The following is a 16,503-nucleotide window of genomic DNA, read 5'->3' as shown; positions in this document are numbered from 1 at the left end:
GTGTTACTTCAAAATAATCTCTTTGACCCAACTCTGTAAGATACTACTGTATCCCTCTCCTACGCCTGCCATCCACTAGCTTTCCACTGCCCAGAAATGAAATCTAAATTTATCTGCATCTCAAGCATTTATTTTTTTATTTTTTATTGTTCTTTCTTTAACTAGTCATCTTCTAAAATTCATGTCTTTCTCAGAATGTCTGCTAGCTAAAAGAGATAAACAGAGAGTGAGATACCTTTTTAGGCTTGGAGTTTTGTGGTCACTCATATCCCTTAAGATAGAAATCTACTTTCCCCAAGGTTGTGATAGCAGTTTTTGAACTCAGGAGTCAGTGATGAAATGCTTTTACATAATGCATGCCTCTTAGGAAAATAGCATGCCTCTACTTAGAAGCATCAGCATTTTCACCGCCCCCTTTCCAAAAGGCAGCCAGAGCAGTGAGGCCTGAGTCTTCTCTGTGTCAGCGTGATGGAAGCGCTGCATCTCCAGGTAGGGTTACAAGATCATATTCTCAGGGGCTGCACTTTACAACAAGGTTTTTTTTTTTTTTCAGTTTATGTTTTCATATCTTCATTTCAATAATAATATAAATACAATTTTATCTGCTTGACCAAATCATGTTATACATAGGTACTGCCTAAGGGACTTCAGTGACCATTATGAGCTGTACTGATGGATACCCTGGCCCATTGCTCTACACTCTGACAGTCATTTTAAGCTTTGTGTTGTTGATAAGCACCACTACTATAGAGTGAATGTTATGTGCCTAATGATGTCCATGTGTGTGCGTAAGTCTGAAAGAATGATCAAACTTGAGGCACTTTCGTCAATGGGCAGAACATAGACTCAGAGGAAGACATTCAAATATTCAATTTCCAGTCCAATTTACTAGCTCGTTGCCCTTGACAAATTTCCTTAGCCTTTGTAAACCTCAGTTTCCCTGTCTGTAAAATGAAGTTAAAAAAATGAGCTCTTGCTAAGACCACAGAAATGCAGAGTGAATTCAGATCATACATGCATGCTTATTTGGTACATAACAGGTATTAGGTGTTATCTATGATAATGATTATACTTTGTCCTGTGAATCAGTTTAAATTCAGCACCCTCTGCATTATCTTTTTTCCCTCTCAAGAGAAGATATTTAAACTTATAGCCATAACTTAAAACAGAACTGACTTCTGAAGTATATCATAAAGCCACTGGCCACATACCTCATATAATACAATACATTATCTATTCTCAGTATAGGTCTTTGTTATTATCACCTTAAAAATATAGTAACTTTTACCCCAATTAAAATTCCTGGAGACTTCTAAAGGTGGTAGGAATAGAGAAATCCCAAATGAAAACCCCCAAAAGCAAAAGTAGTTATCTGTAGAATAAAAACATGAGCAATTCTAACACAGTTTTGCCATATTTATCTCAATGTTACTTTCTGTGTAGTCCTAAACTAGCACTCTTGTTTACACAAGCAGCCAGAAGTCTTCCACTAGGCCTAATAAAATAAAAAGGGAAAATTGCAGGGGAAAGATATATCAAGACAGTAATCTATTGGTTTAGATAGATCAAATGCCTGCCGATATTGTTTATGGGAAATAAGTGTCATCTCTCCCCCACTATACTTTGCTATTTTCCAAAATGAATCCACTTTGAGATGTGATTTTTTTCCTCCAAAGTTAGGCCAGTTGGATTCCATCGATCATAATTGTGACGGATAGCAAGTGATTTGTTTCATTACATTGTTAATGGCTATAGTGGGAACATTTGAGCTATTACATGAAAAGCTGTGGTTGTGTCATTGTGAAGCTTCCAAGGATAGAAATTTTCTCTTCACTCTGTTTCTACAATAGGCTCCCTTGCCCCTAACAGGGCTGCATACTGAGTTTTAAATCCTTTTCCGCTTGGCTTGAGGGAGTTTGCTGCTTTCCTGCATGTCATTGAAAAGTCCAGGATACATGCACTTTGCCTCCAGCCAAGACATGAAAATGGCACAAGTGATATGCTTGCTGAAACTGATGTAAAAAATTACCATTCTTGATAGACAAAAGTAGAAAAGAAGACATATAAAATGATACACATGCATCTGGAAAACGAATAAAATTCTTATGAACCTCTTTACTTGGCAAAATATCACGTCTTATCTGTGTGGATCTCTCTTATAAACCAGTAAAAAGCAGAGAGGAGCTCGCCCTATAGAAGATAAAATGCGTAAGCTCATGAGCGGTATTTGTCTGATATATTCACAAAGCAGGTAGGCTGGTTTATGTCTTTCATGACAAGCATAATCTTAAATAAATTTCAACCTTAACTTAAAGATATTTTAATGTATCCATTTGACTCACAAACTCGAGCTCACATTGAATTTAAAAGAAAATCCCTCAGAGCTCTGTTTTTAAAATATATCAAGAAAGATTTTATATATTTTAAAATTAATCCATATGTTATCAAGTTAATTCTTATTTAGCCCAATGTCTACCCTTGAATCAATGACAGTGGATGGCTACTGTGGGAGCAGGAGAGGCAGAGACACCTCTGGGTCATTTTAAAGGTGATTTTAATATTCTCAGCAACCTTCATCCCCCTAAGGGTAAAACCCTTTGTAATGCATGCATTGAAACCCTAACTCTTTTGAATACAGGTCAAATGCAGTCACTTCCACAGCAGTTAAAAATTTTAAACTAACCTACAAACATATCCAAAATTTGCTAACAAATATGTACCAGGAATTCTAGGTTGAGAATCATTAATTTGAATCACCTTGGATTCAATGATGTTTCTCCTAAAGTTTCAAGTTCTTCCCTATAGTTTATGTAATTTATGTAACTATACCATCCTGAAGATAGCGAGTTGGTAGGAGAGGCGGATTGTTCCTATTTTAGTAATGAGGAGAGAGAAAAATCAAATTGGTGACCAATTCAAGGTTATGCAATATCAGAACAAGAGAGTACACTTTGAGCCTGTTCTCTGCCTTTAGACTGCCTGCTGTCCTGGTGGGCCCATCTCCTCTCTTTGAGAACATACATATTCATGTGTTTGAAGTCAGCCATGGATATTGACATGGACTACAATGAGTTGAAAAGAGAGGGGCAGCTAACAGAATGATTAAGACTACTGAAAGAAAATAAATATTTAATAATTGAAATGTCTTTTTTTTTTTTTTTTTTAAGGATAGAGTTGGTGAACCAGATAAGTTGCAAATAAAAAAGAAAACAAATACATGGAAAGTGAAAACTGCAATTGGTTTTGTATCTTCAAATGCTTAACTTACAGGATGGAAGAACACACAATTTAGCTTGTTTGGGTTTAGTCCTCCTAATATATTCTACAGAGTAATTTGTTTTCAGAAGAAGCCTCACTGCAGTGCTCCTATTATGATAATGGGAATTTATGTACATGAGTATTTGTGATCACATCACAGAACAGTTTTTGGAAGAACTAAGGAGAAGGGGGGAATTCACATTTTAAAAATAGGGATGAAAGCGTTAAAAAAAAAAAAAAAAAACCTCTCAATCTTTCACTCAATCTATCTACACACACACACACACACACACACACACGGTTCCAGAGTGAATTGTCTTATTTGGGCTAAGTGCTTCTCCAGTGAAAAATAAAACTTGTGAGTGAAAAGCGGCATAATGCAGAGAACGCTTGCATGGATTTGTTGATGAGAAGGTGGCCGCCCCTGAGATTGGAAAACACAGCTCCAGCAGCCTTGGACCTCTCGGACCACGTTCACTTTGCTTACTCAGGAGCAGACAATGACAGCAGGGACTCAGGGGGAGGGGATGAATCAAAGTCCCTCTTAGCCTGTGTCTCTCGGCTAGAATTGCTGTCAGCCTGGTGAGCTGACATGAAGTCGGGGATCAATCCAGTAGACACAGGATGAAAATGTAAACAGGGATAAGCTCTCTGTGCGCACTCTCTCTTTCTCTCTTTCTTCCATCTCCTTCTATCGTTTTACACCAATTCCAGGCATTTGAGAAGGCAGGTGTCTTTTTCTGTCACGAACCAGGCAATGCTCAGCACTCAAAGCCACTGAAAGGTAGGATCATCTTTACGGGCCGGCCACACCGTTTTTCATAAATTGTGCATGGCAATTTCAAGATTGTGTGACAGAGTATGCCAATATTAGTGTGCATATTAGGGCCACTCCAAATACAAACACTGGTGAGGAACATTCTGGCAAAGTCACAGCTTGGGCACATTCATGAAAGTAAAGCTGATCAAAGTAGGTGGACTCACGGGTCTGTGCACTAAAGTTTATGGGCATAAGTCAGCTGTCACTGGCTAGGTTTAGGGAGACATAATATTCCAGTCATTTCTCCAGTGGAAGGAACATTAGCCTATTCTCTCCCTTAATTGATATTCTGCGACTGAACCAAGCTCTGCTGATTGCTGACCAGCTCACACGTTCCCCATATGTCTCCAGATTGCTAAACTCAGAAATGTGATACAGCATCCGTGAATTAGTTTGAGGACAGCCAACCTCAGGAGTGGTGGCTAGACCATTTGTTCCTAAAAAGAACAGATAGATGCAAATCAGGAGTTTGGAAAAGTGTGTGTTTTCACAATTTTCAATGAGATTTATGATCTCCTATATAAGGCACAACTCAAGGATTCAAATTAATTTTATAAAACATTATTAAATAGTTTCAATTTGCAGAGAAGGTAAAACACACTAAGAATTCTATTTTTTTTCTTTTATATTTGCTTGTGAATGTTGTTTAGTCATACAGTCGTACCAGACTATTTTGCAACACCATGGATTGTAGCCCCCCAGGCTCCTTTGTCCATGGATAGTGGAAACAAAATTGTGGATATATTGATAGTTAGCAAAGATGAACCCCAGAGTAGGAAAGTTTGTATACTTTAAATATCACTTGTTTAATTAAAATTGAGTTGTTGTAAGTGAAAAGCAGAATGCAGAATTTCCTGTTCCCTTTAGAATCAAGAGCCAAAATTGTAACTTCTTCAACTACAGATAAAGATATGTTAATATTTTACATTTTGTTTTATTTTTGGAAAAAGTATCAAATATAAGGCTAAAGACCTCAAGATGCATGGTACTAATATAAGATGTTATCAGGTGTATTTCACATGCAAGGTCCTGAACTCTTCCAAGTCTATTGATCATCCTAACCACCACGTAGGGCAGGAACAGTTTTCATTCTCATTTTACAGATGAAACACTAGGAGCTTATAAAGAGGTCAGTATCTTATTCATTGCTCACAGCCCATCAGTTGGAGAGCAGTGATTTGAAGCCAGGTAGAAGGAAATGGCAACCCACTCCAGTGTTCTTGCCTGGAGAATCCGAGGGTCGTGGGAGCCTGGTGGGCTGCCATCTATGGGGTCGCACAGAGTCGGACACGACTGAAGCGACTTAGCAGCAGCAGAAGGAAATGGCAGCCCACTCCAGTGTTCTTGCTTGGAGAATTCCAGGGATGGCAGGGCCTGGTGGGCTGCCGTCTGTGGGGTCGCACAGAGTCTGACACGACTGAAGCGACTTGGCAGCGGCAGCCGTCTTACATAGAAGCTCACATCTTATCTGTCTGCTATATGAATTCTTCAGCAATATTAAATAAATTCTTATCATTGAACCTGGGTGATGTGTTTTGTGCATTTTGAATATTGAGAATGTTTATTAAAATAGTAGGATAGTGCCACATTTTAAACATAAATCCTTAAAAATGTATTAGATCAGAGGTTTCTGTTATGACAGATTGAAATGTAATATGTATATATGTGTATATATACACAAATATATTTAGTCTGTCTCACAAAAGAGACATTATTTTAAAAAGGGGAGAACATTCTAGGTTATTCTCAGTAATGAGGGATCTCATATGTGTTTACATGTTTAGGAAGTGTAAATTATGCTGACCTGCTGAGGACTTGCAAATAGCTTAGATATGATGATGGATCATGGTGTGACTTCCTATGAGATCTCCCAGAGTTTGCTGGGAATGTTTAAGAAGTAAAGAATGTGGGCTTCTCATAGGGAATACACTTCTCTGACTTAATCAGCTTGCTTTATGCTCTCAGAGAGAGAATTCTCTAGTTTCACTCATCCAGAGAAAACCATACTATTTTTGGTATTTGCAGTAGTGAAGAACATCACTGTTTTTCTCATGGGAAGCATTTGGTAGAAACTGCAAGTAGTTTCTCAGCAAAATCTGATTCGTTAATGTAAAAAGCAAACAACAGAACAAAAGAGATCTTATAAAATTTAATGACCTCAGGATAGAATCATGTAAACAGTAACCTCCTTTTCTCATTAAAATTAAGGAAAAGTGCTCCTAGTTTGAAAGTGTTACCATAAAACATTATAAATAATTCTAAAATATTTTGGAGGGATTATGGTGAAATTTTTCAGGAGACACAAATCCCTTCATTCGATGTATTGACTTGTGCTGTTCTTGAAATCACTCCATGATGATACAGGACCATGAGTCTTGCTCACTTGCTTTATACAGAAGTGTTTGAACAGAGCTATCACTTACTGCACGTTCGCTCTGTCTCAAGAAAATAAAGCCACAAAATGAGTAATGCTATATTACCACCCGAGTCTACTGAAAATCAAATAACATTCTCAGGTCTAGAATAAAATGTTACTGAGTTTTGGTGAAGGAAAAGAAAGAAAGCGTAGAAAGAAAGAAAAAGATTTCCAGAATTTTATTAGGCAGATGGCTGAAACAGAGTCACAGGAAATGATTTGAAAGCATTGTTTGAAGTACAGTTTTCCTTTTCTGCTCATCAGTTAAACAACCAGTATGCAGTACTCCCCTTCAATGCTGAAGTTAAGGATGAGAACTCTTGATTTACTATTTTCTTTATAATAAAGGCAGTGTCCAACTTACAAATGGGTTGTATTACCAAAATGCATTTGTTAGATGGTCATGTGAGACCAAATGCCCTTTCCCGGAGAATCAATGTTGTAAATCATTGTTTGGTTTTAAGGCTGGTCCACATAAGCCTAGTGAAAGCATGATGTTCCTTAGCTATACTACTGTATTAGCCTCAAGTCTGAGGTCTGAGCTAGGGGTAACTCATTTTGAAAGGAAGAGACTTTTTTCCCTTTCCTTGGGCACAAGGCAATTCCAGGATATGGTGGCCATATCTACTGAATTAAAAACTGGGGCAATGGCCCAACATAGGAATTTGTTTTCTATGACAAAAATAAAATTGGAAAAGAAAAATTTTCTCCAAGGACATTCTACCAATATAGAGAAATTACTTTTAAAATCAGTACTCCCCCAGAAAATCCAGTAGATTCATAGGTTCTCCACTAGAAACATTTGAGGAGAGAAAGTTTTTCTTTGTTTGGTTTGATTTTGAAAGCCCAGTCAAAAGCAGGAAGTCCAAGAGTTTATTGAAATTGACCAGGAGAGAGGTGATAGAGCCTGGAATAAAGCTAAACCAGAGGGAACAGAGAGGAGGAGATTTGAAGATAGATGAGGTAGAAATATCAAAACTTGGTCTTTTGGTGTGAGGGACAGGAAGGAGACAAAATGCTTGGGGGAGCTGAATGGGTGGACAGAAGGAGTGTTGGATCAAGATCACTGGAGGTAAAGGAAAATAAACCAATTAGCGGGGAAGCTGAGCCTGCCTAAGGTCAATTCTTTCAGCCATCCTTGCTTTACACAGCTCTCTTTTCTTTTCTGCTTAGACCTAACAGATTCCTTAAAAAGCACTGAGATTTTGACATTTGATCTTCACAAATATCCTAGGAGATTATAGGTGATAAAGAGAATCAGAAAGGTTAAGTAACTTGCTCAAGACAATGGTTAAATGGCATTGAACTATTGAAGAGATCTTTCTGACCAGTATGCTTTGCATTACCTAATCTTGCTACCTGTGTGTACACAACTTATCTCTGAATTCAATTCAATTAATTCATAAATTCAAAAAGTGCTTGCTGAGTCCTTATAATGGGGAATGCTTGATACAGTCTCTAGGAACAGAGAGAACAAAGACATAGGTTCTACCCTCCAGGAGTCCTACTGATGATGTAGGCTTACAGAAATGTGAAAGCAAGGACACCTCTCCTGAGAAAGAACCACACAAAGAAAGAAAGTAGTAGATAAACTTGATCCTGAGACTAGCGGTGAGAAAATCACCTGCAAACATTTGCTGTACCACTAAGGGCTGAAACTATCAACAGAACCTCTCTAAATCACAGGCAGTGCTCTTGTCTCCTGTGGTGAGAAGAACGTAGACACTGAAATCAAAGGCCATCCGCTAGATTTCCACTTAGTTAACTGTTAGCTGTGTGACTTTGGGCCATTTAACCTCATGTAAAGTGGACTTTGGAGAAGGAAATGGCAACCCACTCCAGTATTCTTGCCTGGGAAATCCCATGGATAGAGGAGCCTGGCGGGCTACAGTCTGGGGGTAACAAATAGTCAGAAACAACTTAGCAACTAAAACGACACACACACAAAGTGGGAATAATGCTAATGTCTATCACACTCTATGTGATATAGTGTACTACTATATTAGTCGTGGTCTATGTAAATAGAAATTCAGCCTAGTGACTAGTACATTGTGGATCCTCAGTCCATTTTGGCTACTCTTATTATATTTAGTGTTCTTAGATAGAGCTCACCCATTTTTGCATGGCAAATGAAACAATTAAACCATGTTAAAGACCCTAGGTTATCATGAGGCCCAGTGGCAGAGAGCAGACACAGCGGGAGTGATGACTTTTAAATTCCTGATATGGGGGTGTGGGTGAGGCAATGCCTGGGTGAGACGAAGTAGTGGTAGAATCTAGGAGAAGCCACAGAGCTCAGCAAGAGTAAATGGAGATGATGTCAAAGGATGGAGTCAGGTAGAGGAGAGAGGCGGGGGGAGTCCCAGGGTAACTCATTCACAACTACATGCACAGATCCACTCATCTATTCCCTTCAGTCCCTCAACAAATATCCATTGAACGCCAAATGTGTGCTAAGTACTGCTATAAGACACATGGATGAGGTGCTTAATGAGGTGATCAAGAATCCTGTCCTCACAGAGTTCATAATCTAATGGAAGTGAGAGAGAATATGTAAGTAAACTAGAATCAGTCAAGACAAGAGAAATCAAAGTGAAGATGTGCTAAAGCGCAGAGTCTCCAAATTGGAATGTGTGGGAAGAAAATACTAAAATTCTCTTTATATGCAATTTGTGCCTATAAATTTCTAATATTTAATTAATACGCTCCTAACACAGGGAGGGCCTCTGCACCTGGGTCTGGCAAGCACTGAAGATGACGCCCCGTGTCCTGAGAGGAGGGTGGGCATGCCGGCCCTGGAGGGCTCGCAGGAGCATCTCCCTCTCCCTCTCTCAGGCGCTCTCTCTCCTCCCTCTCCCTCTCTTTCTCCCTCTCCTGTACTACTTGTTGGTCTTCTCTGGTAAATCTGAGACTTGGACCCCTTACATGGCACTCTTTTCAGCCATGCTGATATAAAAATGACAGCATGTATATTATCTATGGTGAAACAGATCACCAGCCCAGGTGGGATGCATGAGACAAGTGCTCGGGCCTGGTGCACTGGGAAGACCCAGAGGAATCGGGTGGAGAGGGAGGTGGGAGGGGGGATCGGGATGGGGAATACGTGTAACTCTATGGCTGATTCATATCAATGTATGACAAAACCCACTGAAATGTGAAGTAATTAGCCTCCAACTAATAAAAAAAAAAGAAAAAAAAATGACAGTCTAAACATATGTAATAAAAAATTGGCCAGTATGTTTTCTTATTACCAGAAAAGTTTGAAATGTGTATATATATCCACAATGAAGCTCACCCTGACTATAAATTTTGTATTGTTTCTATAGGGTTTATAGACATGGCATTGATGTCATCTACGTAAACAAAATAAAATATAATGTAACAAAATGAAAGTAACAAGATAAACAACTTAAAATCAGACTTTACAGTTCCTGTATCAAAAATATTAAACAAGATTCTCCACCATGTAAGCACATGTGTTGTAAACACAACCTACTAAAATCAACACATGGGCTCTCATCAGATACTAGTCTGCTGACACTTTCATCTTAGATTTCTTAGCTTCCAGGATGGTGAGAAATAAATTTTTGTTGTATATAAAAGAAAAAGATTAAACAAAATTTTCAAAAATAATGAAGCACAGTCAATCACAGTGTTTTCAGCTAAAAATGAAAATTAATATTACTTTGGAGAGAGAAAAATTTTATTTACTTGAACAAATATCTTTAAGATATAAACTAGAATGTTGTTTAGGCTCCAAGTTGTTCCAACACTTTTGTGACCCTATGGACTGTAGCCCACCAGGTTCCTCTGTCCATGGGATTTTCCGGCAAGAATATTGGAGTGGGTTGCATTTTGTTTTACAGGGGATCTTCCTGACCCAGGGATTGGGATTGAACCCACGTCTCCAGCATTGACAGGTGGAGTCTGCCACTTGAGCCACCTGGGAAGCCCATAAACTAGTAATATACCTAAAATATGTTCCAGAAATACAATGTCTTAATAAAATTATATTATTAATTTCATGACCGAAATTTCACTTATTCTCCACTCTGGAAATTAAAGAATTCATATTATTACTATCAGCATTTCCTCAGCTATTTACAATCACTTTGAGACATCAATAGCAGATTTAAAAACATTTTCTTTTATATCTTTTCTTCATTCTTTTTTTCTTTTTGAAACTATCCAACAGGTTAAGACATTATCTTATAAAAAAACAAATCACCTAAATAATGAAATAATCAACTTAGTTTGGACACAAGAAGTAGTTTTAGTTCTAACCTTTATTGAATTTTAAAAATATCTGGTAATTCTCCATGTCCACCAGTGTTACGATAAAGTGCATGGAGTATTGGAATAGGGTGGTGGTGAGGTTGGTTTATGAAGCTGCAAATCTACCATCTCTAGCATCTTACTCTTAGTAACAGTCCTTGAACTTGGTTGCCTAGTATAAAATGGGGTAGAGATTTTTCTCCTATCTGATGACAGGGGTCGGGTGAGATAATCTATTATAAGATCTGGATGTTTAGGTTCTACCCTAAGTAGTCAGTAAAATCATTAGTAAAATCTCCTAAATTTGTTGAATTATTCATTTTTAAATTTTTTAGCTATAAATGTGAACATCACAACACACACACACACATACACACACACACAAACACACATGAATATCAACTCATCAGTTTCGGCTTGGACCTTAGTCTTATATATTAAAGAATAAACAATATAAATTTAATTATCTTCATCTAAATAGACCACAGATACAGCATTCATTTTCGTTATTGTTGGATCACTCAGTAAACCATACTGTACCTTATTAGTAATATGGAGGAGTTAGATAAGAAATCCTTTGGCTTTTGAACATACAGACCACACTAATAATCCTCTTTCTTTTGACATGCATTTAACCCCAGGAACAATCAATGACTTAATGATCAGGGGACAGGGACAGTCCCTGTGTAGAGTTTCATAGTCCTGGCAGGCCTTCATTAGAACCTTCTCCTGAACTCACTGGCCCAGAAATGGGCAACATTTTACACGTACTGGTAAGAGCGGATCAGCCAAAGCTAGGGCAACTCAGCCATTCTGCCAGGTCATCACAGCACAACCTTTCCAGGCTGTACATTTCTGGAGAACGAGAGACAGTCAGATTTCTAGGCTGCTTCTGTACAGTGGACCAAAGAGAAGCCAAAGCAGGCAGAGGAAAATAAAATAGAAAATACTTGAAGTTTTCCCAGCTGCTCAAAGTCCCACTACCTGGCCTGGGATGGGGACTGTCAGGGTAGACAGTGAAGTTTGGCATGCTGCAGTCAGAAGCATCTGGGTCTTTTTAAATAAAATATCTGAGCAGTTGACAAGTCTCAGAGACCCTGAAAATTAAAGAGACATCTTTACATGTGGGAAGCATCATTATACAATGGTTTCTTCCTCCACGCTTACATTTGGAGAGCAATCAGGGTCAGGAATGTCATCTCCAGATATTGAGGGCAATGGCAAGCTGTGAATTGGTTTGAGGAGAACTTCTCTCAGGTGTGAGATCTGGCCTAACAAATAAACAAAAATAATGTCACCAGGTGAAATAATACATTATTAGAAATTCATCACTTTACAGCATCCATGATTTTTATGCTAAATTATTTTGTGGGGAAAAGATTTCTAATGAGGGCTGAAACTTTTTAGAAAATATATTTATATTTTTCTTTTTAAAGAAGATAGTAGTCTTTTGGTTCAAAATGTAAACAGTAGAATGTATCACAGAACTGATAAAAGTATGATGATTATAGTCTCTGTGTAACTTTAAAATTTTTATCTTGGCATATTTAAATGCTAGTCTTGAGGTTTGCATTTCATGTGAAATTTCTTCAGTCATCTTGAGGGACTGTTACACACCTTCCAATCTTCCTGTAATTAAGGCAGTAGTTTTGTTGTCATCTTGTCACAACTCATGAGAAAAACTGTGAAAACTCAAGAGCGTATTCGGTAGTAAGTCAGTATTAGACAGCTATATGTAATTTTGCTTTGTATCTTGAGGCACTTCACTGCACTTGTGAATAGTCAGCTATTCCTTTCTCATTAACTACTTTTTCCCTTCTAAAGATTCTTTCCTTTTTCTTAAAGTTTCTAAGAGGCATCTTGTTCCACTTGCTTGCAGGATATTCTGGGAACTCTGGTGCTGGCAAATCTAGCAACAGAGTCAATTTAATTTTTCAAGAAGTTACTAAGATTAAGACTTTACTCTCTAGTTTAATGGAATTCTAAATGATATATTATTTTACAACTAAGTCAGAGCTCACTGGGGTGAATTTGTAACTAACCCATAATGTTGGCAATCGTGTACTGAGAAATTCTTTTGTAATATTTAATATTTTTTTTTTTTTGGTAAAACACAGATCCTATCAGATGGAGAAAGATAATGTAGAATTTAAGACAATAAATTACAAATCTGTATTTATTATTTGATGAGCCTTAGGCAGAGCCATCTACATATTAAAAAATGTTTTCTTTGCTCATATTACTTCTAAACATGGAAAACGTGGTGCAAATTTGCAGGGATTGAGATAATGATCAACAATTCATTACTAAACCAGAAGGTCCTTCAAAGAGAGTCCCAAAGACCTGAACTTATTTGGTCTTATCATAACTTAGAACAGAGATCTATTATCAACACAGTGAACACAGGAGGAGAACAAAGTTAAAACTGGAGAAGTTGTAGGCAGAGAGTGATATTATATTTTCAAATATAAGAAAACTCATAGTGACTTCACAAATATAAAATTGGGCATGACTGGCAAGAGCATTATGGATCAAAAAGACTTGAGAACTAACCATGAGTCAGCAATGCCTGTAGGTAATTGATTACTGGTCTTGAAAAATGTATAAATAAGGACATAGCATCAAAGGCCTCACATAATGACTCTCCCGATATCCAACATTGTTTGCCTACCTTTGAACTCTGATTTTTAATCAACTGACAGTAGCATGAAGAGGAAAAGTGGAAATAACAGAAGTACTGAAAAATGGGTAGCAAAAGGATAGTGCAAAATGGCTAGGGATACTCAGCCTGTATGAGAGAAGCGGGATGATAATATGTTGAGTACACACAGTGATCTGGTGTGATTGCACAGTAAGTCTTTTCAGTCATATTTCACTCTCTGAGACCCCATAAACAGTAGCCCACCAGGCTCCTCGATCTAAGGGATTCATTCTCCAGGCAAGAATACCGGAGTGGGTTGCCATGCCCTCCTCTAGGGGATCTTCCCGACCCCGGGATCCAACACCCTTGTCATTTAGGTCTCCTGCATTGGCAGGCAGGTTTTTACCACTCACGCCATCAGGTAGGGGGAGTGTCAATTAATGTGTTTGTTTTAGTACCAAATCTAGAATGTAATATAAGTGTTTTGAAATAATCTGTCATATTTCTCCCCTTAGAAAACCATTTTTTTTGGTTAAAAAAATGCCCCGAGACTTTTGAGTTAAGTAAAGGGGAACAAAGGAGACTAATTAATTTATATTTTCATAAAACACATGCAAAGTTTTTCACTTAAAATGGATAGGTGAGATTTTTGGAAGAAATGGGACATCTGATGCACTTTAAATCATTTCCAGGCCTTTTATCTGTGTGACAGTTGTAGTCAAAGTAGAAATTTTACTCATTCCAATCCAGTTTTTCTGTAATCCCATGTGTCTTTAACCAGAAGAACACTATAATGCCCTGAGAGATACCTGATTCAGTCTCAGTGTAACTGCCTTCCTGTTTCTCTTGTCTCTTTCTGCCATTCTTTATTTCTGACTTCCATGCTATATAATGCACCTATCATTTATCCTTCTGAGCCTTCTCAGCTTTGGAACAGTTGGTGGTAAGTCAACACTAAGACCAAGCATCTTGCTATAAAGGACAAAGCTTTCTTCCTTTTTTATCTTCTATTTTCTTTTTTTTGAAAAGTATTTTCTAAATGAAGAAAGATAAATGCTTCCCGGTTTCGGTCACCTGTTCATTTCTTATTGTTATGCCCGCTTTCAGGTTTCTCCATGGAGTATCTTTGATGCTATTCCTCCTAGAGCTGGGGAAAATCACCTTCTGTCTAAAACATATACTTTTTTTGTAAAACTCATTCCTGCCTGGAGAGATGACGAATGCAGAGATAGGGATCTGTGAGAATGAACTCTAATCTTATGATGTAGGAGGCAGAAACTTTCACATTTGAGGTTAGAGTAGATGAACATGCACTTTAACAAATAGTGTTACACAAACCATTGGTAATTTCATATATATGAACATAGCATCCAGGGTTCCACTGAGTGACTCTTGATGTTAATTGTGACTTCTTCAAAGAATTTTTGACTTTTAAGTTTTATTTTACCCTGGGGAATATTCTCCATCTTTTGAAGAACTTATGCTTCCTATGTGATCTCATATATTATACCAGTCATAGACTCTGTCTGGTCTTTAGAATGCCTGAAGATTTGGAAATAAATTCATAAGGTTAAGAGAAAATTTAAAATACCCCCATGGATTGATTTTCTCTTTTTTACCAATAAAGCTCAACACTGAAATAAAGTAATAGTTTAAAATCAACTTTTCCTATTTTAAAAAGTCACAGCACCTTTTCAGTTTATTTTTCCCCTTTATTCAGTTTCATATCTTATTTCCTTATTCTTACACTTTTGGTTATCAGATACTTTTATCATTGTCCCCCGCCAACTCAAAATGGTACCTTTATCTATTCCATATACAGTAAATATTCACTTTGTTTAAGGATCAATTATCAACTTCATGCTTTCAAGTCTTACTCTTGTTAAATATTTTAGTGAAATATTTCTAAAGATGAAAACAACTGTAAATGTCAAACTACTGAACCATTTTACTTGCCTCTGTATACTTCCCACTTAAAAGGTTTTCCTATTTAAGGTAAAATCATCTCTTGAATTTTTTCCCCAAAATGCTTTTATGTAATCAATATGAGAAATAAAATTAAACATTTTAATTTATATAATGTGAAGAGAAAATTGTCATTAGACTTGCTTATTAGTTTGCTTCTATTTGAATTCAGCTTTCAAGATGTAAGAAACATTTTTTCTGTTCCTCCTACGTGAATATTTGTGAGTTGGCTGCCGTCAAATATCAGGTTGTATTATAATGTATCATATCCATACCTTTAAGGCTTCTTTCATCATTAAAGGAGTCACTATAGCTAATTTTTGTAAGAGGTTTTAATTATAGGTGCTTATTTCATATTTTGATTAATTTTGGTTTTTAATCTCCACTACCTGTCATGGCATGTTTTGTCATGATCTTTCAGTTGGGTGCCATTTTAATTATTATTCTAGGGACTCATTTTCTCATTTATTATTACCTCAGTCCTTTTAGCTGCTTTCAGAGGGCTAATATCAACTTTCAAGTATAAAGTGTGAAGAACAGATTGCCTTCACACATTGATAATTTTGAAGATTTACAAACAAATTTAAAAATATGATTTCCATTAGGACACTTAATAAAATTTGCTATGATTTAAGTAGTATAATTCTTGAAATCTGCATTAGCAAAGTCTTAAGGAACCATATGGTATATATCAGTAGGTACTACTAATATCTACAACTAATTTTAATTTACAGAAAGCATTTAAAGTGAGAGTTATATTTTTAAAAATACCAAAGTTTTTTCTTGTAGTATAGCATCATTTGGTCATGAAATGGTATTAACTTTTGGTCTTGGGTGAAGAAACTGTATTTTATAGATTAAAACATTTTTTAACCAGTAGTTATATATGGAAGTATCACAGCATAGTAAAATAATTAGGATTTTAGAATTAAAAGAAGTGGACTGAATCTCTACTTTTCACCATTGTTACTTGGAAAGGTTATATAAATTGTATGCACTTCAGTTTACATACCTGTAAAATGGGAACAATTAACTCTAGCAAGGTTGGGGTCCTCCTTAGGGAAAGGAACTAGAATGACTGAATGACTTCAATATGCTCTCAAATTACTTTTTCTACTACATAGACTA

Source organism: Cervus canadensis, chromosome 20, assembly GCF_019320065.1.
Source record: "Cervus canadensis isolate Bull #8, Minnesota chromosome 20, ASM1932006v1, whole genome shotgun sequence".
Classification (NCBI taxonomy): Eukaryota; Metazoa; Chordata; class Mammalia; order Artiodactyla; family Cervidae; genus Cervus; species Cervus canadensis.
This window is presented reverse-complemented; position numbering follows the sequence as displayed.